Below are 25447 nucleotides of genomic sequence, written 5' to 3' on the forward strand. Positions count from 1 at the left end.
GTCACAGTCTAACATATTAAGGACATATCAATACCATTTTCACAACCTGACATACTACATTACTGGTACCATTGCAGCGATTTTTTTTATATAAAGTACCGGACAATGGCATTTATCCAGTAAGGAAAAAACTACAAATTTCCCAATTGCTGTCAAAAAATATCCCAATTGAAGAAAACTAAAATAACAATGCAACTGCAACTTTTAACTAGTTTTCTTATGCAGCGTTATGGCTTGAACCTAAGTAAATATAATATTGACAACTTAACAACATTTAATTATCAATTTAAAGTATTTGGGAGCAAACAAATCAAATACACACATTTTCCAAATTTCTGGGTTTTTCTCGCATAATTTTCCAAATTGGGCTCTTACCAGTTCTTTTCCCAATGGGTTACAAAAATCACAGCATTGTCTCAGTCTGTATGTACTGGTACAATGGTCACAGTCTGACAGGCTAGGTACTGGAACCATTACACTATAATGTTTGTATTCATTTTCAGGGCAAAACGGTTGCAACTGCACAACCGTTTTGCAATGAAAATAATTTCATTTTTTGTTAACACCCCACTTCAACTTACATACATTTAGATCACTTGCGAGGGGTTACACAATGATTGAATGATCATCAGCATGTTTCTCAGTATTTAACATTCCTGCCAATCCCTCTTAGAGTAATATTTAGGTCTACCTTTAGTTTCAATTAACATCACACACATCAGAGTGTTTTATTTTACTAAACATGTACCACTGCTTACCCATAGGCTTTTTATATAATATTTAAACGAATAACACTACCATAAAAGCCTATAAGAAACATTGAAATATGATTGAATATAAATAATGCTAAATTCATGTAAAAATATATTACGGTAAAACAGTATAGCAAGCCGGCATAAAAAATACTATTCTGCGACAGAATATGTTATTATTTGTTTCAAATTTTGTTTACTTACATGTAAGTTCAAATACTTCTTCAGAATGTGAATCAAACAGAAGAAAGGGAGAACAAACAAATGTTTCTCTCATACAAGTGTATAATACACAAATTATAATACGTTTAAACAAAGTAAGCATACTAGTATTACGCATGAGGAATTTGAGTTGAAGCCTAGGTTACTATTTTCTATACCAGACTATTGGTATATTTAATATTCTAGTCTGATCGGGATATAGATTAATCCAACCTCATGGCATATTCACATCATTCAGGGATTAGTAACAACATTTTATTATTGGAAATGGTAGTGAGATATATTAGCAACCCAAGTCCAAGGGAGACCACTCAAAATTAAAACATTTTACCAAACTTTTACCGCTGGAAGTGAGATATACGAGTACAGCCATTCCAAGGGAGATCACTCAAAATAATAAATGTACAAAACATCTCTGTTTGTCCAAGAATTATAAGTTATTTATGGAGTTCTTAATATCCTTATAAAACTGAAATGCATACAGCATATTATATACTTATAGACATGAACTAAAGACATGAACATGTCATAAACATTCTTTAATGTTGGTGGTAAATTTATGAAATTTATGGAACACTCAATCAAAATAATTTGACAGAGTAAATCAGGGGATAAATACCAGTCTTGATAATTATTTGATAATTGCTGAGAACAACTTGCAATTAATAAATTACAATGTTCAACACAAATTTACAGCACACAGTGTAAAAATGGATTTCTTCTTAATTGGGTTAGAACTAAAAACTCTTGTCCAGTTTATTCAACTTCTTCTATGTGGTTACAAGGAAGATGTAAAAAAATGGTACTTGAAATGACAGGCAACACACATTTGACAGCAGACAATGACTGAACAAAATAGAATATATCTAAGAACTTTCACTTCAGTTGAGCATGCAATATTTGATTGGGCTGCATGCCACTGAGGCTGTGACTCATGGTATTGATATCAATGTAATCTTACCTGACCCGACTTTGCGACCTTGCGGCTTGTAATTCTTGACTTGACAACTATTCCAGGCACTGTTACTTCCACTTTAACAGAAGGTTGGTAAGTATAGGGTCAAGTGTTTGGATTGAGTTACAGTCCCACTGCTCATTATACAACTGTTTCAACCACAATCACTTTTATCTCAACAAGAGGGAGGTAAGTACATGTCTAGCTGAGAATTATATTTATGTAGCCTACTAGACAACTATTCCAACACAGTCACTTTCACCTAGACAGTTTGGATGTCAGTACATGTCCAGTGTCTGACTGGAGTTTTCTGCTGCTTACTAGATAACTATCCCAACCACTGCCACTTCCACCCAAACAGGAGGGGGCCAGTATAGTGTAAAGTGTTTGGCTTGAGTAACAGTTCTGCTGGTCACTAACTGTTCCAACAACAGTCGCGTCCGCATAGACAGGATGGAGTTCCGTGAATGTACAGCGACTGGCTCAAGCTCTATTTCTCTTGCCTGAGATGCTTGAGCTCCTTGGTTGCCAAAGTGCCCTCTGTACATCAACTGTGTATTTGAAACAGAAAAAAATAATTAGCTCATTAATTATTTCCCAAAAAAGGTAAACACAACTCTGTGAATACATACTATTAATGCGTTAAAACTTGTTCAGCCACAAAACAACCCATCAGATTCTCAAATCAAGTGTGAAAAACATCTAATTGAAATCAACTTACCAACATTGCTACCCGATTGCTACCCCAGGGCTCAACATTAACCTAAAAACCAACTTGCCCTGCCGGGCAAGTACTTAGAAAATCTACTTGCCCTGAACGTAAAGCCACTTGCCCAAACATGAAATATCACATTAACTGTAAACCTCATATATTTTTTAATAAAGATCAAAATGATACACCATAGAACCTTTTTTATTTTGTACATTTAACAAAATGATTACAGCAATTAAAGTCTAATTAAAGTCTAAATGTAAATTTGTGCCAATGTTTGATTATTAATGTAATAATTAGTCTTTCCTCCACGTCTTTGTCAGCAAACACAGGTCCTCAACCATTCAAACTCACTTTTCCATTGTGGTAAATAGTTGTGTTTTCGCTTAATTCGTACTTTTTGGCCATTTCGGATGATTTTTCTATACATTTTTTATTGCACTTTGCAGACGTGCAGTAACTTATTAAGCCGAAGCTAAATAAACTAGACATTTCTCGTCTGCTAACAATACTGTAGACAACACGTGAACAAAGATTGTTGAAAATGTATGTCGAAAAATATTAAATATATATATACCGAAGCTATTTGTTGTTGTTTTTATATAGTTAAATAATTTTAGTAGTTTTCTATGTGACTGAAAACACCAACGATGTTATATGTAACTGAATAGTAATGAAAAAGAAAAACATAATAGCATTTGAAAGCCGATGTTTGGAATCCCAAGTTATTTACGGCGTTTCTAAAAATAAGTTTGGAAATGCATGCGCACCATGCGTAGTTAGTTCGGACTTCCCCAAACAACAATTGCCGAGGTAAATTCGTGCATTAGTATAATCGTTCGTGATTATTTGTACCATTTAACCACAGAAACACACATTTTTCTTTGTTCTTTTTTACACTTGCCTGTGCGGACAACTAGATTATAAAATAACTTGCACAAACCAAACTTTTACTTGCCAGGGGCCATCGGACAACCGTTAATGTTGAGCCCTGTACCCAATATAATTTCACTGTTTTATTAAAATTTAATTATAATTTAGTATAAAACTGAACTCAAATAAAAATTATCTCAATAAAATGGGTTGCTATGTCTGCTTTACAAGAGAAATCATAGATACATGACGTAGAAGTCTCAATCACAATTGTAAAATTGTGTTTTTTTAGAATGCAAAAAATGAAGCTTAATGAAAATATTTGTGTTTTGTGTGTTCCTTGACTATTCAAGAGTTCATTAAGCATAACATTTATCAGCTACTGAGGTGTTTTCATGGCTCTATTGATAGTGAAACAAAATACACCAATTAAATTGATGAGATGTCATCAGGGCATTCTCGTTCTTAATATAAACAAAACCATTCTCTACTTGCTAATGGGTGACGTAGTATTGTAGTGAAAATAAGGTCACTTCCAACAGCCTTGCTGTTGGGCTAGCTGTTTAGCGACGTGGTTTAAGTGTCTGACTACCACTCTGGTCAGGTCGTGGGTTCAATCTCCGGATTGAGCTCTGCAGTATTTTCACATAAGTGTATTATTATTTCACACATATAATTCACTACTTGCTTGGGGGACAAAGTATATCATTATGTCACACCAAAGGAAAGTTCTCTGTTGCAATAGGCATTAGGCCATCTGAACTTAAAAATTCTATTCACTAAACATATTTTTTATATAATTGTAACAGTGTTTTTTTTGTCATTCGGGTCGGGTAAGCAGACCCATTCCCAGTGGAAAAAAGTATACATTTTTCCCAAATGGAAGCTAAAAATTCCCAATGGAAGGTTTGCAAAAAAAAAAAAAAAATTATTTAGATCTCAATATTTTGTTATCTCCCATCCAAGTTCAAGCATAGTAAATATAATACTGGACACATTTTTATTCTCAATTTTGAAGCATATTTTGCAAAACAACAACACCAATTTCCCAATTTTAGTCAAAACGCCGCTAATTTCCCCAATTCAAAGGGGCCTGGCCCCATTCCCAAAATGGTGAAAAAAACACTGCGTAAACAGTTGTCCTTATTCTCAATATCTACCTTCCAAATTGTATCACGAGTGATAACAATGCAATAGTATAAGGTAAAATATGTTTATATTCACAGTTCTCAATTTATAGAATGTTGAACACGAGTTCACAAATAACTAAAGGTTTACTATAGACAATGACAAAAATGCTTTATAATCACTTAAACAAAATATAAACAAAAGCACCACATAGCAGGTGCCAAGGGGCTTGGCTGCAGGTGCTGTTTAGAATAAATGAAAGCTTGTCAGAATTTTTTTTAGAGGTCCCAGTGACATTGACCTTTGACCTAGTGACCCAAAAATGGGTAAGCCGTGTAAAATTCATCAAGTTGCATCTACACTGCGGGGAATCACGTGATCACAAAAGTACATCGTACGCACAAAATGGCGGAAAAAGCTCTCGCTTAATAACGAAAATATTCTCATATTTTATAATATCTAAATTAATGATTACTATGCGCAAAGTATCCGCTTAGTCTCCTTATGTACTCTGGTAATTGTCGTTTTTCTGAGATTTCTGTAGTTTTCTCCAACAATCAGACACAAAAAACAATGAAAATTGCGTATTGTCTGAACATACTTTATTTTGACGCGTTTGCTATTCAATATGACAAACAAACAAATAAATATAACAGTTTTTGCTTTCTAACATGCTTATAATATTTCGTACAAGGTTGTCCACGTTGTTTAAGCTTTTTTAGATCTGTTGCGAGTAATTTGGAAAATAGTACATCGTCTGAACGTTTTTTGTTTGAGTACATCGTCTGAACGGTTTTGAGTACATCATCTGAACTGCTTCTGTTTTACTTTTAATATCCAGTGATTTCCCGCAGTGATCTACATATGAAGTTCCAATGTTATGTTCTGACAGAGATTTGTTGACACCATGTTAACTGTTAGCGTAACAAGTAATGCATCAACAACAAAGTACAGTTAACAGCGCTGTGTTTATGACTACCTAATTCATGAGAAAAATGTATTCCTCACAAATTTATTTTGTATTTATCTTCACCAATTATCTTATACATGTAGTATATTTTGAATTTGTTTATGGTGTCAAAAAGATAAAAAATATCTAACGGGAATTTCCATAATGAAATTATATTCTTAATATTCTTAGGTATCGTCAATATTCCAACAATGTTCATATAGTATTTTAATGGTGATTGCAAATTTTATTTTATATTAATTGAATCTCATGATATACCAAATTTTATTTTATATTTATTGAATCTCATGATATATCATTTTCATCAAATTTTGTATGCTTTCAGAACGTCTAAAAGGGATATTTCGTTATTTTTGGAGACGAGTTAATGAATGACGTCACGCCGACTCACGCACATCTGCTATATGCAGACTCTGCCCACTGATTGGCAAAAGGTGGTTGGCATAACGCTGATCTATATAGAAAGATTGTGTTGAAAATTACTGATATTTCCACAATTCTTTTAATCCTCAAAACACACTGAAACTCAATTACATTATTTGTAACAAAAAGCTTTTATATAAAACATAACATTGTATTTCTGTTTTAGCTAATTAAGCATGTGAAGTTATGAAATCAACATGTCCAACATGAATGTACACAAAAATTTCAATGCACAAATGGAAAGTGTGTCTACTTTAAAAATAATGTGCATGTGTTCATACGCGTCGGCACATGTAATCTGCCGTTTAATTGGCCTTTTGATTGACAGATACTTATTATCAACACAAGTGTCATAAACATTAGTGTGTCTACTTTAAAAATAATTTGCATGTGTTCATAATGATACGCGTCGACACATGTAATCTGCCCCATAATTGGCCTATTGTTTGAGAGATACTAACTATCAAACTATCAATACGAGTGTCATAAACATTAGTGACCCAATGTGTCCCCCCCCCCCAACAGGTAGGAAGGTGTTTGTCCAGTAATTAAGCAAGCTTAATGATGCTTTCACTTGTATCTTGAACCTTGAAAAATGCACTTTCTTGGTCTAAATAAAATACATTTTATAATATAGAAGGAACAAAAGACTAAACAAGTTTTTGCATATTTCTAATACTCGTCAAATAAAATGGCGGTTCATTGAAAATTAACGTTTCCAATATTAATTCACATACCGGGTAATTTATTTGTTGTTCAATAAAATACTTTATTTCTGTCACAAAACATTTGGCAGATTGTAGATATCGCATTATGGCTTCCAAATCAAATAACAATTTTATGGTGTTGATCATTTACGCTAATTATTACAACAAATAACCAGGGTTCGACACTAAGGCACGTCCGACAGACATTGTCTTATAAGATGGGTGGTCGGGCTAGTAAAACTGCGGGCTAGCTTGTCCGACTGGTCGTACATAAAAAAATCTATACTGATTCATATAACTATAACTAACTGCTGTGAAAACCTTTATTTTTAATGTGTAAAATTACTCTCGTATCCGTTATTACATTAAAACAAAACTAGTGTATTTAAATAAACGCTGAGCATTCACATGATTCATCGCTATTTTTAGACGCAAAGGAGAGCTTCCTGCAGAAATTGCTTGTTTCCATTGGTCAAGTTGTCATGAATATTAATGATTTTCTGCAGTGTCGTAAAACTGAAGAGCACGATTTTACAACTGCTATCGAAAATCGGTATCGTCAATGTTAATATTTTTGCGTAGCAGACAAGATAATGTATTTTAAGAATGGCATTGTTCAAGTTCGGATTTTCGTCCGACAAATCAGTTAATAAAAAAAGAATCTGACGCTTAAACTGACACGAAACGTAAATATGAAGAAACACGAAAACGTCAATTTTATCCTAGATGGAAAATCGAGTCAGTTAATCCCATGGATTGAATTTGACGAAGAAAAGCAAAAAAAAGTTTTATTTTATTGTTTTACTCTATGCATAAAAAAACAAATCTGGTGTTCACTGATTATTTACTGATAAATCCTGATTAAACAGTTACATGACACAATTGTGTTCATTTGCTATATGTCATTTGTGGTCTAGTAGACATCAGGTTCGGGCTAGTACATTTTAAGAGGAGCTGGTCCGACAGTCTTGCTGTAAAAAAAGTTAATGTCGAACCCTGTGTTATAATACAATTTATTCCAAAGCCGATGTTGGTGTGGTGTGATATAGTTCTAAATTAATGTATTGTGTTTTAGAATTCATTTAAGAAGTTCTGACTTATTTTCTTATTAAAAAAATGACTAATTGCATATATTTTCCGTATCAGTAACCAGCGCTTTTTCCCAAACAGTGACTGTGCATGCACAAACAAGCCCAATGTGCACAATAACAATTAACTTGTCTATAACATAAATAGGATGATAAATAGTGCACACACATCTAGACCTTTGCATAAAGACACACTCTTTCTAGTGTTGTGCCGGTGCCCGGCCTACAAAACGCGCACATACCTCGTGACTGGGAACCAGCGACAAATCGATATAGTGCATGCTGGGCAGCACGAGTTTGTACGGTCTCTTGTGCACGGGACGTTGAGGTGAGTAGATGTGTTTATGTGCCTATGTCCCAATGTGAGTATTGTGTGAGGAATTGTGAGTCTGTATATTTTATATGGTATCTAGTTGTATATGTGTGTCGGTAACTGAGTTGCCTGTAATTGTGAACCTGTGCGTGTAACCCTGAGTACGTTAGTAGTTCCAGGGGGTTTAGCCTGTGTATGTAAGCCAGTGTCTAGCTGTGAGCCTGTGTGTATTGTATTATATTGTATTTTATGTGCGTTCAACACGTATTTACCTGGAAGGCCATTCCCAGAAGATATAAGTGAGTCTGTGACTGTGTATGTAAGCCGGTGACTGTGTGTTTAAGTACGTGTTTGCCTGGAAGTGTATTCCCAGAAGTACATGTATAGTGCCATTTCGTGACGTGGACGAGCCGACAAGTGTACCCGACGAGCCGACGAGTGCACCCGACGAGCCGACGAGTGTACCCGACGAGCCGACGCGTGAAGCCGACAAGTTCCCTCGAAGACGACGAGGACGATTGGTGCCGTCCAGACGTGGATTCCAGTCGATGCCCATGTGAGTAGTCTAGTATATTATCTTTGCTAGCGGTTGTGATAATTGCATTAAAACCCACGAATAGCTAACCGGGTGAAAACACTACAATGGTAGTACGGGTGGGGTTTGTGTAATTGTGTTTTAACGGTTAGGCTAGTTCTATATATAACTTTGTTGCAAATAAATCGGCATCGTGAAATTTAGTTTGGACCGTCGCATCAAATTTAATTTAAAGTTCTGTGTTCGTTTTAAAACGTTATTACTATAATTTAACAGTTGCACGCATTTTTCGTCTATTTTTAGTCGTGTGTAAAAACAGACGGCATCATAGTTTTTTTCATTGTTCACATTCGCCGGCCGTGTTATCAGTTGGCGAAATATTTGTTAAAAAACGTGATTGTCCAATGCTGTTTGTAACAGGTTCATTACTTGTGTAATCAACGGACGGCCACGTGTTTTTTATTGGCAATTTTCCCGTTATTAGTTGGCGCGTATTCTGTGCGCAGCAGTTCATGAAAAAAACGTGTTTGGTTGACTGCTGTATATAGCAGTGTAAATTGCTGATGTATCGGTAACTGAAGTCCGAGGAAATAGAAGTTTACGGGGCACGAATTTTGTCCTTGGCAATTCTATTTATAGCAGTGTTATTGCGAATGTAAACTGGGTCCCGGGAAATTGGTGCTTAACAAGTTAAAGCGGCGTGCTTTTTATTTGCAGTTTTTATTGATTATTTATAGAAAAAACAGCGATAGCGATTTTATTAATTGGTAATTATTGGGCAATTTAGTTTTAATTGTGTAGGCTAATTGCCATTTTTATGTAGGTATTAATTTTGATTAAGTTAATAGTAATTTAAATGAGTAAACTCCGCGAGGCCCAGAAAAAGGTAAAGGCCGAGCTGGCTGCCCAGATATCCGACTTGGAGGCGGATATCACGGCTTGCTGGGAAGAGCTTCAGGTTAGAATGAGGGAACCATTGCCCCTTTTTACAAAACCCCAGGTACCGATAAACCAGCCTATCATATACAATCAGCCTGCTACATTGGCGTCTATTAACCAACATAGCATGTACAATCAGCCTGCTAACCAGGTACCCATCAATCAACCTTTTTACAATCAGCCTGCTAAACAGGTACCCATCAATCAACCTGTTTACAATCAGCCTGTTAATCATGTACCCATCAATCAACCAAGCGTATACAATCAGCCCGCTAACCAGGTACCCATTAACCAACCGGTACAAAATCAGCCTGCTAACCTGGTACCTATCTACCAACCTAGCATGTACAATCAGCCTGCTACGTTGGTACCCATCAACCAACCGGTACAAAATCAGCCTGCTTACCAGGTACCCAACAACCAACCTAGCATGTATAATCAGCCTGCTACGTTGGTACCCATCAACCAACCGGTACAAAATCAGCCTGCTTACCAGGTACCCAACAACCAACCTAGCATGTACAATCAGCCTGCTATGTTGGTACCCATCAACCAACCGGTACAAAATCAGCCTGCTTACCAGGTACCCAACAACCAACCTAGCATGTACAATCAGCCTGCTACGTTGGTAACCATCAACCAACCGGTACAAAATCAGCCTGCTTACCAGGTACCCAACAACCAACCTAGCATGTACAATCAGCCTGCTACATTGGTACCCATTAATCAGCCGGTACAAAATCAGCCTGCTAATCCAGTGCCCATAAACCAACCTAGCATACCCAATAAGCAGGCTACTCTGGCGCTCATCAACCCGCCGGTAATACCGAGCCTTCCTATTGCACTCCTGCCTGCAACTACACCAAACCCTGCTACTCGGGATGTGATAACCCGAATACCTAAAACCTTACAGTTTGATGGTCGAAGCAATTGGCCAGTTTTCCGGGGCAAGTTCGAGCGCTATGCCAATTTGCACCAATGGTCAGATGATGAGTGCGCTGATGGGTTGGTTTGGTGTTTGGTGGGAAAAGCTGCGGACTTCTATGCTGTATTAACTGACGGCAGGAAAACTGTCCCTTATAAGGAATTACTGCATCGTCTGGAAGAGCGTTTCGATGCCAAAGAGCTCCCTGCTACTGCGCAAGGGCGTTTCCAGGCAATTTCTCAGGGGGTTGGAGAATCATTGGATGAGTGGTCAGATCGCGTACTCACGCTAGCCACTAAGGCATTCCGAGATCTGCCCCAAACATACGCCACCGAGCAGGCAGTGGCAAAGTTTTGCTATGGGCTACATGACAAAGAAGCACGCCTGCAGGTGAGCATGCAGCAACCAAAGTCGATAGGAGAGGCAATTGAAAAAATTAGAATGTTCCATCACATTCAATTTGCATGTGCCCCTACCCAGGAGACTGAGCAAGAAGAGTCAATGTGGGTTCATGAGGTGAAGAAAGCACCCACTGCGGATGAGGTCAGTGTGTCGGCGGTCGACAAATTGACCCAGGTGGTCGAGAAGTTGCTGGATGCTGTGGAGAGATTGTCAAACTCTTTTGGAAGTTCGGCCGTTGATCCCTTTGTCCGACAACCGGGTAAGCCGTTTTGAAATAAAAAAGGCTATGCCGAATACCCTGTGGAGTGCCCCTACCCAGGGAAGGTCCGGAACCGGTGGTACAATGACCAACGCCAGGTTATGTATCCTGCGGGTGCGGGTGGCGGAGGTTTACGTGGGCATCGGAACCAAAATTCAAAAGTCCGCCCTGAGGGATCGTATCGCGGCAGATATGGTTCCAACTGGGGACATTTCCATGCCATGTCCTTGCCCAACCATAAGGAGAAGGAGCCCGTTGTGGTAGCTGCGACGACTAAGCAGTTGGGCCAACCGGAAGTAGATCATGTAAACCAGCTAGGTCCGGTTTCCCAGTTCTGCATGAAGGTGCAGCATGCCAAGGACGTGCACGATGCAGTTCCCTTGGTGCTGCCAACAGTGCCAGATGTCGTCAGTGATCCAGGGATGGTCATTGGCAATATCACTGAAGGAGACCATGGGGATCCTGTGTGCGTGGATGCATTTCGCGTACAACGGGTGTACGGGGAGTCTGCGGAAGCAGCCAGCCGAGAGGCGGCAGAAGTTGCCCAGGGAGGGGAAATTGGCCAGGCAGCGCGAGAGATGGCCAGGTCGGCCACTGGAGATGGAGCCAAACCGACCGTCGGACATGTGGATCCGGCTGATGTCGCTGCGGCGGACCGCCGGAAGTGTGCGACCGGATACGGAATCGCCGCGGGTGACAACCGAGGGGTCGGCGCATCCGGATACCGAGTTGCCCCGGACAAAAGAAGGGAGGATGAATTTCGAAGGCCTGTTAGGCGTGGCTTAAGAGGGTGGCGACCCTCTACTTCTCGCCGCTGGGAGCGGTCCCAGCGTTGGAAATTAGGTTGGCGACCACCAGAGCGTCTAACTTCCAAAATCTGTTCCGCCTAACATTGTAAATGGCGAGGTTAATTGTGAGTAAAACTAGGAAAACAATTAAAAATACAATATTCCCCCAATTTAAACAATAACAGTAACGTTGCAGTCACATAATACTAAACAGCGGTATGGTCACCTATTTTTGTGATCCTCTTTACTACTCTGATGTTTAATTACTGGAAACTCTATCCTATTCGCGGTGTTGTTAATGTATTACGTTGTACGCAGAATAACAAAAGTATAGTTCTCTTAAACATTTTGATTATAATAAATTTGCTTGTGTTAAGACATATTCAATGTTTTTTTTGGAAATATTGCATTTTTACAATTTAAAGCCAACACTATGATTGGTGGTAGTAGTATTTGTTATAAAAGTAGATTTGAAATAGGATTGTTGTATCAAAATGTTTTTTATAGTAAGGGTATACTCTAGTAGTAACACTAAAAGCAGCAGCAGCAGAAGTAGCAGTAGTAGTAGTAGTAGTAGTAGTAGTAATAGTAGTAGAAGTAGTAGTAGTAGTAGTAGTATTAGCAGTAGCAGTAGTAGTAGTAGTAGTAGTAGTAGTAGTAGTAGTAGTTGTAATAGAAGTAGTAAGTAGTAGTAAAAGATGTTGCTGTAGTAGTAGTTACTTTAATTGTAGTTATAGTAAAAGCATAGTTCATATGAAACTAAGTTCTAGAGTAATGTTGAAAATTTTAATGGATGAATGAAGACAAAGTTCATTAAATAAATTCATTTATAAATGATTGATGATTGTTTCCTGGGAGATATATTTTATATCATAATAGTATGCCCAAATACTTAATAAGAACTCCACATATACTACCTCCATACAATAAATGAATATTACCTAAAGTACGCGGAGTATAAAAGTAATAGTTCTCTTAAACATTTTGATTAATTTGATTAGATTGTTTTGAATATATATATATATATGTCCTATTGTCTCAGTTTAAGCCCAGTCTTTTATTGCAATATTGTTGGAACTATAAACTTGAAATTAATCTGAGCAGTGCTCTGCGAAATGAGGGTTTAATGAATAGGCATAAAGTGTCGTCCCAAATTATCTTGTGCCGTCCGCGCTTTACTTCCTGTAATGTTTGTATTACCGCGCTAAGAAGTGCTTTGCACAGTCACGGATGTTTTTCATTATTTCCCGTGAAGTCTGGTTTCCCTTATGGTCGGATGTGACATTGTCGGACGACCACTGTCACACTCCATACTGTTTGTGGCCGGAAGTGGTATTTCCCGGAATTGTTCTTTTAAACAATATTTGCAGGTCTTTTGAATTTTTTATGTGACCATGCTTGACGGCAACTGTCATGATGCATCAATTTCATTTTTTGTTAATGGCCGGAGGTGTTTCCAGGTGCATGTACACTTTATTTTGTTTTTATTTTTGTAAAGTACATTATTTCTCAGTGGGATCTCCACATTCTAATACATAAGGGAATGTACTTGTTGGACGAAAGCCAACAATAATGTTTTTTCTTGATTAAGTAATTGTCAGACGATAGCGGACAAGAATGTTCTTTTTTATTTTACTAATTTGATGGAATTTTAAATATGCAAGAAACATATTGGTCACTAACCGCTAGAATGCAGCGGTCTGTATGTACCCCGCTTGGCAAAGGCACTCCTGTGCCTGCGGGAAGGGGGAAATCATAGTCCCATTTGAGTCTCTGTCTTTTCTGCCTTGGGTGCGACTGTACGATTACCATGATGGCGGCGGCCCAAGAGGAGAAAAGTGGGAGGAGTGTAGTGGGTACAATAGTTTTTGTTTTATTTTAGTTGTATTTCCCTCCAGATAATGTCAATAAAATGAATTTGTAACATTAAAAGCAATTAAAGGTATTATACTTGGACAAAAATAAGATTATTTTTATTCTTATACTTTTAACCTTTTGCCACTTAGATATGTATTTAACGCATTTGTAGTCCCTTTGTTAAAATTCTTGTGATTGTATAATATAACCAAGATGATTTTTATTGTAGATAATGCATTTCCATGTGGGGGTGAGGACCTTCTCATGTGTGCTGCAAAGCGGATGTATTTGTCGCATTTATGTTATTTGTTAAAATTTGTGAAAATAGGTTGTAAGGTGGGTGCTCCTGTCCATTCATTGTGTAGACAAGAAAAGGACAGGAGTTACAGGACCTTGTTTTGAAAAAGAAGGCGAATTTTTTGGCAGATTTGTTTTTACACAATTTTAGGCTTATATGCATCATCAAATTAAAAGCAGTCACAGTGACTATTGATTTAATTTAATTATGGCTTTATGGTTAAAGCGTATAGTTTCATAGTTGTGCAAATTAGCAATTCACTGAAACTGTTTTTGTTTATCATGTCTTTGCATTTTGTAAGCAAGCCTATTTGCACCAAGGCATAACCAATTGTGGGTTATTGTTGGTTATTATTCTAAGATTATGAAAAGGGGGTTATTGACATTTAATGGAGATGAATTAATTTTAGTTGTTGTATATTGCAGACGTTGCGCAGAAAGAGAGGTCGGACGAAAGCTGGCCGGCATGCAGACCTGACTTTGAGGTGTTAGGTCAAGGTGCTTACGCGAGGGGCACTATTACTTCATCGGTACGATTCCTTCGCTGTGTGGCGTCGTCCCAAAAGGAGAAAAGTGGGAGGAGTGTTGTGCCGGTGCCCGGCCTACAAAACGCGCACATACCTCGTGACTGGGAACCAGCGACAAATCGATATAGTGCATGCTGGGCAGCACGAGTTTGTACGGTCTCTTGTGCACGGGACGTTGAGGTGAGTAGATGTGTTTATGTGCCTATGTCCCAATGTGAGTATTGTGTGAGGAATTGTGAGTCTGTATATTTTATATGGTATCGTATTGTATATGTGTGTCGGTAACTGAGTTGCCTGTAATTGTGAACCTGTGCGTGTAACCCTGAGTACGTAAGTAGTTCCAGGGGGTTTAGCCTGTGTATGTAAGCCAGTGTCTAGCTGTGAGCCTGTGTGTATTGTATTATATTGTATTTTATGTGCGTTCAACACGTATTTACCTGGAAGGCCATTCCCAGAAGATATAAGTGAGTCTGTGACTGTGTATGTAAGCCGGTGACTGTGTGTTTAAGTACGTGTTTGCCTGGAAGTGTATTCCCAGAAGTACATGTATAGTGCCATTTCGTGACGTGGACGAGCCGACAAGTGTACCCGACGAGCCGACGAGTGCACCCGACGAGCCGACGAGTGTACCCGACGAGCCGACGCGTGAAGCCGACAAGTTCCCTCGAAGACGACGAGGACGATTGGTGCCGTCCAGACGTGGATTCCAGTCGATGCCCATGTGAGTAGTCTAGTATATTATCTTTGCTAGCGGTTGTGATAATTGCATTAAAACCCACGAATAGCTAACCGGGTGAAAACACTACACTACATTTGAGGGGGGGGGGGGGTGTTTATTTGAATATTTCATTAAAAAAAGCAATTTTACCTTATTTTGCTAAATGAGTTGCGCCTTAGGTTATGCAATGGTGAACAACTTCTCTACCTAAAGCGCATTGATTGATGTAAACAAATCGATATTTAGGTGAATCTCTACACTAGGTCACCGTACGATAGAGATACTTAAAGAAAAGGGGAGCAACTCATTCATCTTTCTTGACAAAATGTACAGTTTACGATTCATTTGTTTGAGAAATTGAAATTGTAGTTATAAAACCATCGTAAATTTATAGTTATTGCAAATTAATAGATGTAAGAAACAAATATTTACCTGTGTCATTACATTATAAGCTTTATATTCGTTACTAAAATGTATGTTTTATGTTCGTTCACTAAACGCGTTGACAAACGACGCCATCTTAGGTTACATTCAACTAAAACATCGAATATCCCTCAGTAGTTCTAAATTTCTAAAGAGTTTTTTTCTCTTCTTGCATAAAAGCAATTTTACAATTTTAGACTTGTAATATGTGGCTATTATAATAACCTATATGTATCTTGAGTATTTGTATGACGTAAATTGCATTCTTCTGTGTTTTCTGTTGTATGGGGCTTTTGTCGAGAAATGCTTTGTCGAAATATGGCTGCCAAAACGATGTTTGTACTGGTGTCTGCATTCGCATGACATGCCCTTTTATTGAAATTAATGAAACAACATATCGATCGTTAAAATAATGCCAGGCTTGCAATAGGAAAAAGAAAGGCTAAAAAAATGCTTTAAACGTTTGCAGTATTATAATGGGATCCTTTCGGAATTGGAATTAGTATAATTTAAATGGTAAAAGCACAGATACTGGCATGTTTATGTTGCAAATATTCATCTACAAGCATGATAAGAAAACGATTTTTTATGATTGTTCGACCATTGGAGTGCTAGACAAGATGAGAGATGTGAATATTTGGGCCAAAATGAGTGGGCATGTAAGGGACGGGAAGGGGATCCGGTTGGGAAGAATAAGTGTTAACTTTCCGAATTACCTTTCTAGCAAATAGGATGATCTTCATATATTTAAATTTCAGATGGAGAACAAGATTACAAAAAATACACAATGACACGGATGTATTCCATTCACGCCATTCTCTCTTGTTTCGTAGGCTTGATCTTTTATCCATTTAGCCACAAATTGAGAACAAATCAGTGGCAGTCTTGCTCCAGGCTGGAAGAATGTGAACACGCCGTTAAGAACTTTATTTGTTCAAATATCTGAAGTCATTGAAATATATGTGAAAAAATTTTAAGTGCATAAAGACAAGTATCCTTGCAGTTTGTGCCGATATCTTAATTAAGGTATATGAATACATCCTTGAATACGTCTGAAATCGGTGACAAACTTTCACGTTGCGTTAAGTATAACCGTGCATAGCCGTGCAGTGCACAATGCATTGTTAAACAAGAACGCAGACTTATTAAATAAAGTAATTCTGGTGTATTTCACACTGCCATAAGCAGCAAAAATCTGTATGTTATGTACTCGTTGAAATTCTTATTTTAAAAAGTGCTTGTTCCAGACAAATCTCTGTGCGTAGGTTGTAATTTTGGTATTGAAAGTGTCGTTAAATCAATTTACCAAAACATACTGTCATGTGTGGCGTATTCTGTAATAATTATAATGTCAAGTAAAATAGTTGAATGAAAGTCATAGGATTCCAATCCGGGACCTCTTCGGGTCAGATATAACGCGATTCCTCTGTGTCTGTCAGGCTTAAATACTGTTCAGCCTATTTAAAGTTATATTATGGGCATCTCACAATTTATAGGTGTATATCGCAACCGTTTTTATTTCATTTGTGGTGTTTTCACTTCATATACAATAATATTTGTTAATGCAGCATCAACATACTATAATGCTAAAACAATATCCCGGAAAGAGAAAAATAATGCATTTGAACATGAAAATGATTCGATTTCAATGTGAATCTAAATTTAGTTCTAGTGCAGATTCGTTCATACGACACAAGGACACTATTTTGTTGAACGTATCATTTCGGCTTAGAGGACTGGGTGACTCATGTAAAATATCGAATATAATATATATTTTTATAAACAATTAGAAGAAAGATGAATTGCAGATAATTGGTCGGTAACCACATTTTAACTAACTCTTTTGGTTGTTAATTCTTTTCAGCTCAAATTAACAGTGAAAAATGCCCATAATATCACTTTTAAATGCCTTGTAAGAAAATACACGTACTTTAAAAATTATCATTACAATGCATTCCAGACGCTTTACTCTATTAATAAATGTATTTCCGTTACAGCCCAACCGATTTTTACAACTAACCTCCAGATCTGAAAGGTTACGGTAATACATGATTGAATTAATACCTTGACGATTTTGGGAGTAAATATTTCATTTTTTTTTTGTTTTCAGTTATTCATTTAACATATCCAGACTCATCGGAAAGTTACAGTCAGGTCCAGCTGTTGAATCTTCATACTAGAATTCAACAACTGACCTGTAAGTGTGATTATGATTCTTTAGTTATGCATACATGCATTGCACTCGACAACACCGTCTTCAAATAGTGATGCTTTTTGGTATTTTATTTCAGATGTACATCGATGATGAAGTTACAAGCTGGACAAGATATGACAGACGCAAAAAACTGAATCGCCATGGTAACGGTTATTTTATCGAAAATTCTGCTATTACCGGTATGTGGTTATTAAAATGTATTTAACAAATTACAAAATGCTTGCTCGTTGTAATAATAACGCAATCAAAAATATAATAATGCCCCTCTCTCTGAAGAGTACTTCCATTGCTTCGTTTATCATCGGTTACCTTCAGTTATTATCGGCTATCATCGTTAACCTTCAGTTATCCTCGGTTATCATCGGCTATCATCAGTTAGCATCGTTCTCATCGCATTATTAAATATACCCCTTTGCAGAATTCAATAGTAGTATAACGATTCTTTGACAAAATATATACCGGTAATTTAAATGTATAATCAACAAAAAATGTTCAATATATACAAACAATCACATATCAGGCATTAAACTAACAAAAAACGCATTGAATGTTTCTACGCGACTCTTGATGACATGACACTTGATGAAACTTCTGTTGATATGAGCACCGTTCTGTGAAAACGTAGCGTTTTGCATGTGCGTAAAGTGTCTTCCAAGATTAGCCTGTGCCGGTCAAGCGTTCACTCGCCGTATGCTGTTATATGGAGTTGTACGACGCAGATTTCTTCCTACATGGACTAATGACGAATAGCGTTCCACTCTACAACATAAAAAATCAACATGTTAATTAAACAACACTTGTGTTGTTGATGTTTAAGGTTTTTTTTTTAATTTATTTTGTGCTTTTTTTTGAAAGTAAAGAAATACTTATATTATCTTTCCGCGTGTACGATATTTTTATATCAAAGTAAGTCCTTTCTCAGTGAAAATCTTAGCGAAAGGCGGAACGTTTTGTCCCTGATTAGCCTTTGCGGACTGCATTATGCCCTTTTTTTGCAAAGCGCGATTCAATACGCTAACTTCAGACTGCACAGGCTAATCTTTGGACGACACTTTACGCACATGCATTAAGTCCCGTTTTCACAGAGCGCCGATGATATTGTTCCAGGTACCTCACCTTTATGTATCCAGGCAGGTTGGATCAAAATCCGTAGTTTGGCAAGAGTTCCTTCCCCTCGGCGCGTCGCACGAATTTCATGAATGAAACACCGGCGATGATGTAGATGAGCAACAGGCAAGCAAATCTGTTGACGGCAATCAGAAAAATATTATAAATGAACAGGACTCTTGAAAATTTAACGTTTTCAATACAGATTTTATCAAATTATGAAACCTCAGAAATATTATCAGGAGATAATTTTTGTTTACTGATTTTGAGGAGACCCTAACCTCACACTCGGCCAGTGCTGCTCTTTTATTTATTACAAAAATATTTATTTTTTTGACATTTGATCATTTATAAATCTCTCATTTAATTGTAATTAATTTATTCCTTATTGTAGAAATTTAATTTTTAATGGTTTAACAACAATGGGAATAATATATTCTAACAAATATTAATGACATATAAATTAACACGCAACAGGGAGCATTCCAGATACGTCCGCGCGCTCGAAAGTGCCCTTTTGACAAAAAAATCTCCCTGCCCTTATCAAACCCTAGCTGGAGAACTGCTTGGCCCATAATGTTTCGTGAAACATTGAAAGGTAAATAAAAGTTAACCTCATAGCAACACCATTCAGATTCAATAGTTATAAACACAATAAACAGGCAAGACACTTCAATTTAATGAGCAGAACCGTGACTTTATGAGAACGGTAATTGTAGTATATAATTAAATAAAAGATAGGCGTAGGGGATATGGTGTCCGCCTAGCGATCGGGAGGTCACGTGTTCGATCCCCACTGTAGGAGCGTTCATTAGATATCCCCCATAGACATCAAGTACTGGTTCTAGGCCCAGGACACGGACTCGAGAGCGTTTCAAATCAGCCTTAGCTTTGCTATGCAATCGAGCTAAATAAATAGGTTGAACTTAACTAAACTAAGGCGAATTTACATAGCGGTTGTGTGATTCAATCTATGTCCATCTTTAGCCCCATAAAATAGTTAAATTATTGGAAATAAATAACACTCGTATAGCCCAGTTACTATTAAAATGTTACGATCAACCATATTACCGAGACACATACGTGTTTCAGAGAGAAATATCGTCACAAGATGACCTACTTGCGTAAGTAACCGTAAAGTTTATTCCGTAGTGATAACCACGGTGCCTTTACCACGTGACTTTTTAAGATCTGTGTTGGGAGAATAAAGCGCGACCCGGTTAAGATTTTTAATGATGCTTTTTTTAATAATTCACCATTATTAATGGGATAAAGTGGAGAGTCCGCTCATTCATGAGAGTTTTCTATAGGTATATTGATCTTTGAAAACAAATAAGTATTTTTTAGTTAAGCGCAACCGCGCGTTTGTAATATGAAGTCCCCACACTGATCCGACATTTTCTAACTGTTCAAACGCGCGGTTGCACTTTACTGAAAAAATACTCTCTTTTTTTTAACATCATGATACCTATAGAAAACTCTTACGAATGAGCGGGCTCTCCACTTTATCCCATTAAAAATGGTGAAATATTTTAAAAGATATTCTTAAAAATGTTAACTGGGTCGCGCTTTATTCTCCCAACACAGATTCGAAAAAGTCACGTGGTATAGGCACCGTGGTCAAACGAATCCTCGCTTGATCAACATGTTAATTTTATTATTGGAATATCATATTGCCTATTGAAGGATCGTATGTTCAATCGCTTAATTGATAGTTTTAATATGTATGCTATTTGCAAATTGTATAATATTGATCATTAAATGCTTAAAAACCTAGATTAAAAATGAATATAATTCTCGCTATGGCAAAACCGGGCTTAATGCATGTGCATAAAGTGTCGTCCCAGAGTTGCCTGCGCAGTTCAACACTCTTCGCATGTAAATAGTATGTTTGTTTAAAGAAATTCTCGTTCAAACAAACAGCCAGTCTGTGCGGAAAGTGTCGTTCCTGATATGGCTTGTGTAATGTACATGCTACGCTGGGATGACATTTTACGAACATGCATTAAGCCTGGTTATTCTAGAGAGATGCTCCTATATATCTTTATATATGACAATATTTTATAAACTTTTCGCATGAGCACAGTTTTAAGTGTCGACCTATTTTTACCTTTCTGAAGCAATGTGTAAATTGCTTTATGAGAACAGCATAAAACCATAACGGCCTGCACGTACTTCACAGGCTGTTCAGATTGTATGCGGTTTGCTGCTCATAAGTATCTCATGGTTTGGACATGTAGCCTTTACAATTTAATTTAAGTAATAAAGGTATTCAATTCCAATTGATTTCTAATGGACTACGTGTACACGCGTCAAAGTGTGTATCTGCGCAGCACAGGATTAGGTGACCCGGAATAAAATTGTTCCTTACATGATGAGAAACACCACTCCGCCACTAATCCCTCCTCCTCCCCTCCTCCTCCTGTACAAGGATTCAGCGGCCCGGCCTCGTTACACGCCCCGGACATGCGCACACCGTCTTCAGTGTCAGCGTCTGTAGGCGCGATCACAAAAATCTCTCTTTTCATGGCTTGCATAAACTTATTTTGGCAGTAATAAACTTGCATACTCTTATTTTGGGAGTAATAAACTTACAAAAACTAATTTTAGGAGTTATAAACTTGCAAACACTTATTTTGGGAGTAATAAACTTGCATAAACTTATTTTGGGAATTTTAAACTTGCATTAAATCATTTTGGGAGTTTTAAACTTGCGTAAACTTATTTTGGGAGTTTTAAAACTTGCATTAGCTCATAAAGGGAGTTTTAAACGTGCATAAATGTAATTTTGGAGTTTTAAATTTTCATTAACTCCTTTTTGAGTTTTAAACTTGCATAAACTTATTTTGGGAGTTTTAAACTTTCTTAAACTTCTTTTTGGAATAAAAACTATTATTTGTTCATCTCAGTAGTTCCAAATTGTCAGTCATCAAAACTTGTATCAATGCTCAAGACTGTCATTATCCTACACGTGAAGTCATTACTTAAAATGTTTTCATTTAAAGGGAGGCTCCGTTTAACATACATAATACATAAACATTATCGAAAGGTCTTAATTAGCAATTGTAATTGGCACAAAATATTGGTGTTTGGTGAGATTGAAAGTGTATGTTTGTTCATTCTGTTAGGTTTCATGATCAGTACATACATACGTTAAACCCAGCAGCTTGAGTATTGTTGAGTATTGTTTTGAGTTGGTAAGCACACTTTCTATTGTTGTATGTTATGTTTCGTTCCGCATCATGGAGCAGTAACGCATATGTTATTTTTATTAAACTGTTATTCAATGTTCATGTACACGATATTCTTTTGAATCAATATTTCAATATCTTTAATTTACCTATAACGAATAAGGGTTTATTCCTAATTCGTCATACAGTGCTGAAAGATTTGATGACACATTGAATTTTGTATTTTAATTCTTTAAAAAAAAGGTTTGCATGAATGATCTCTAGTTTTTTTTCAAGAATAATATCCCCAGATTTCAGTTGAGAATTCATATTATTTACAAACTGATAAAAGTGGATGAAGTATTATGTTACCGTGATCTGAAATTGATTGTATTGTTTTATACCATTGATTGTATTGTTTTTTATTGTATTGTTTAATACGAGTTTCCGTTTTTAAATAAAGTTAAACCCACATATTTGAATGATGTGACGATTTCAAACCGTTCTCCATATGAAGTAAAGTCACAACTTGTATATGAGTAATAATATGCATGTATTCATATATAAAAGTGATAAACATATATTTATACGGACGTATGAGTGGATGAGTGGATGAGTGATAAAAATGCGTGTGTACGAGCATATGAGAGATAAACATGCATGTGTACGAACATACGAGTGATACACATGCATGTATATGTACATATGAGTGATAAACATGCATGTGTATGAACATATGAGTGATAAACATGCATGTGTACGAACATACGAGTGATACTTATGCATGTATATGTACATACGGGTGATAAAAATGCATGTGTACGAACATATGAGTGATAAACATGCATGTACACACACAAACGAATGATAAACAGACATGTCTACGTACACATGAGTTAAGTCCAGTAGCCCCCTGCGTAGTCATTATGGGTTTACATGCATGTAAGTCACATACCAGCTGCACTGTTGTGGCACTGCAATTTCAGAAAATGATTTCATAAATTGGTTTTACTACCCACAATGCCCTCGCAGGGCGGTCTAGAACTCATATGTACGTATACATGCATGTGTATCACTTGAATTTATGTATGCATGCATGTTTAGCACTTTAATTAATGTAGGCATGAATGTTTATCACTTTAATTTGTGTATACATGCATGTTTATCACTTGAATTCGTGTATACATGCATGTTTATCACTTGAACGTGTGTATATATGCATGTTTATCACTTGTGTTTATGTACAAGCTATTGTATATGTAAATATGATTGATAAATGTTCGTGTATAATGTATAAGAGTGATATCAATGCACGTATTCATCAATACAAGTGATACGCATGCGTGTATACGTACATATGCTCTAAGTCCAGAAGCACCGCCGCCCTGCGCAGTCATTGTGGGTGTGCATGCATGTATGTCACATTTCAGTTGGACTGCAGTGGTGCTGCGATGTCAGAAAGAAATTTCATGCAATTCTCTTAAAAATCTGTAACTGCTTGTACGTCAACAATGACTGTGCAGGGCCGCTTCGCTTCGCTTCTCGATTTAACACTTATGCATGTATGTATACATGCATGTTTATCCCTTGTTTTATGTACAAGTTTAAGTATATGCATATATGACTGATTAACTGGAATTATTATGTATGTATGCGTGATTCATATGAATGAATGTAACATACATAAGTGTTAAATCCAGAAGCAAAGCAGCTTATATCGCTGTCCCTTAACTATCAACAAACATCAACGGTGAATTTTAATAATTGATTTTCGTTCTGGGAAAACGGGGTTTAATGCACCTGCGTAGAGAGTCGTCCCTTATTAGCCCTATGCACATACATTTGGCCCGGTTTTCCAAGAGCAAGAATCACACCCTGACTGACCCGACAATCGGTTCAGTTTTCGCTACAAAATGACCCGGGTTCAAACTCCGAAGAAATATTTTTTCATGTAACTTATTTTCTTAATATTGTTACTTTCCGAATGATTTAAAAACCATAGTATTTTTATACATAACATTAAATTTAATTGGAAATAAATGCTTCACGGATTTATGTAAACAAAATAGAAAACGTCACATACATATGTGAACAAGTCAAAAAAATACGTGTATATGTGAAAAAAATCAAGCAACTTCATGTGAACGAGTCTAACAACTTAACGTATACATCTTAACTGAGAATTTTAAGGTCTTTATCAGATAGGAGACTTGCTTGTATAAATCAAAATTAAAGCACATTCTTAGAAATTCATATTTAAAGAATATTCTTATATCAATGTCTAAGAATTGATTGATGAATACGCGCCATGAACGTACGTGGGGAGTTAATGACCCGCACTGTATCCAATCAGAACTTACGTGAGGAGTTAATGACCCGCAGTGTATCCAATCCGAACTTACATTAGGAGTGCATGACCCGCGGTATATCCAATCCGAACGTGCGTTAGAAGTCCATGACCCGCAGTGTATCCAATCAAAACTTAAGTGAGGTGCTCATGACCGGCCGTGTATCCAATCGGAACTTACGTTAGAAGTCCATCGCACGAAGTAAATCCAATCAGAACATAAGTTAGGAGTTCGTGACCGACCGTGTACTAAATCAGAACTGAAGTGAGGAGACCATGACCGGCCGGATATCCAATCTTAACTTACGTGATAAGTCCGTGACCAGCCGTGTATCCAATCAGAACTTGACCACCGTGTATCCAATCAGAACTTGCGTGTGCAGTCCGTGACCGGCCGTGTATCCAATCTGAACTCACGTGAGTAGTCCATGACCGGTCGTGTATCCAATCAGAACTTACGTGAGTAGTTCGTGACCGGGCGTGTATCCAATCAGAACTTACGTGAGTAGTTCATGACCGACCGTGTATCCAATCAAACCTTACGTGAGTAGTTCGTGACCGGGCGTGTATCCAATAAGAACTTACGTGAGCAGTCCGCGACCCGCCGTGTATCCAACTTCCAGACCGGAATCTCCCGCGCCAAACTGCGCCGTCTGCTGGTCGCCAATGTCACTCGACTGCTCGATAGTGTAAGTCTGTCAAGCCTGGAGCAGACGACACATTCCAAGAGGTTAAAGGCTACTTTACACTAAATCAGTTTGTATCTTCCGGCGACCATTCGAAAGAAGTGACTAT

At 37.3% G+C, this 25447-nt stretch overlaps 1 protein-coding gene across 1 annotated transcript in view; it reads right to left on the reverse strand.

The window, feature by feature from the left end:
• LOC127831123 (uncharacterized) overlaps nt 1–25447 on the reverse strand; it is a 226708-nt gene that overhangs the window by 77942 nt on the left and 123319 nt on the right. The window contains exon 2 of the mRNA XM_052356112.1: nt 1936–2469. The gene's annotated coding sequence lies outside the window, so the exon portion shown is untranslated. The remainder of the gene's footprint in view (nt 1–1935; nt 2470–25447) is intronic.

The sequence above is a fragment of the Dreissena polymorpha genome, chromosome 5 (assembly GCF_020536995.1).
Source record: "Dreissena polymorpha isolate Duluth1 chromosome 5, UMN_Dpol_1.0, whole genome shotgun sequence".
Classification (NCBI taxonomy): domain Eukaryota; kingdom Metazoa; phylum Mollusca; class Bivalvia; order Myida; family Dreissenidae; genus Dreissena; species Dreissena polymorpha.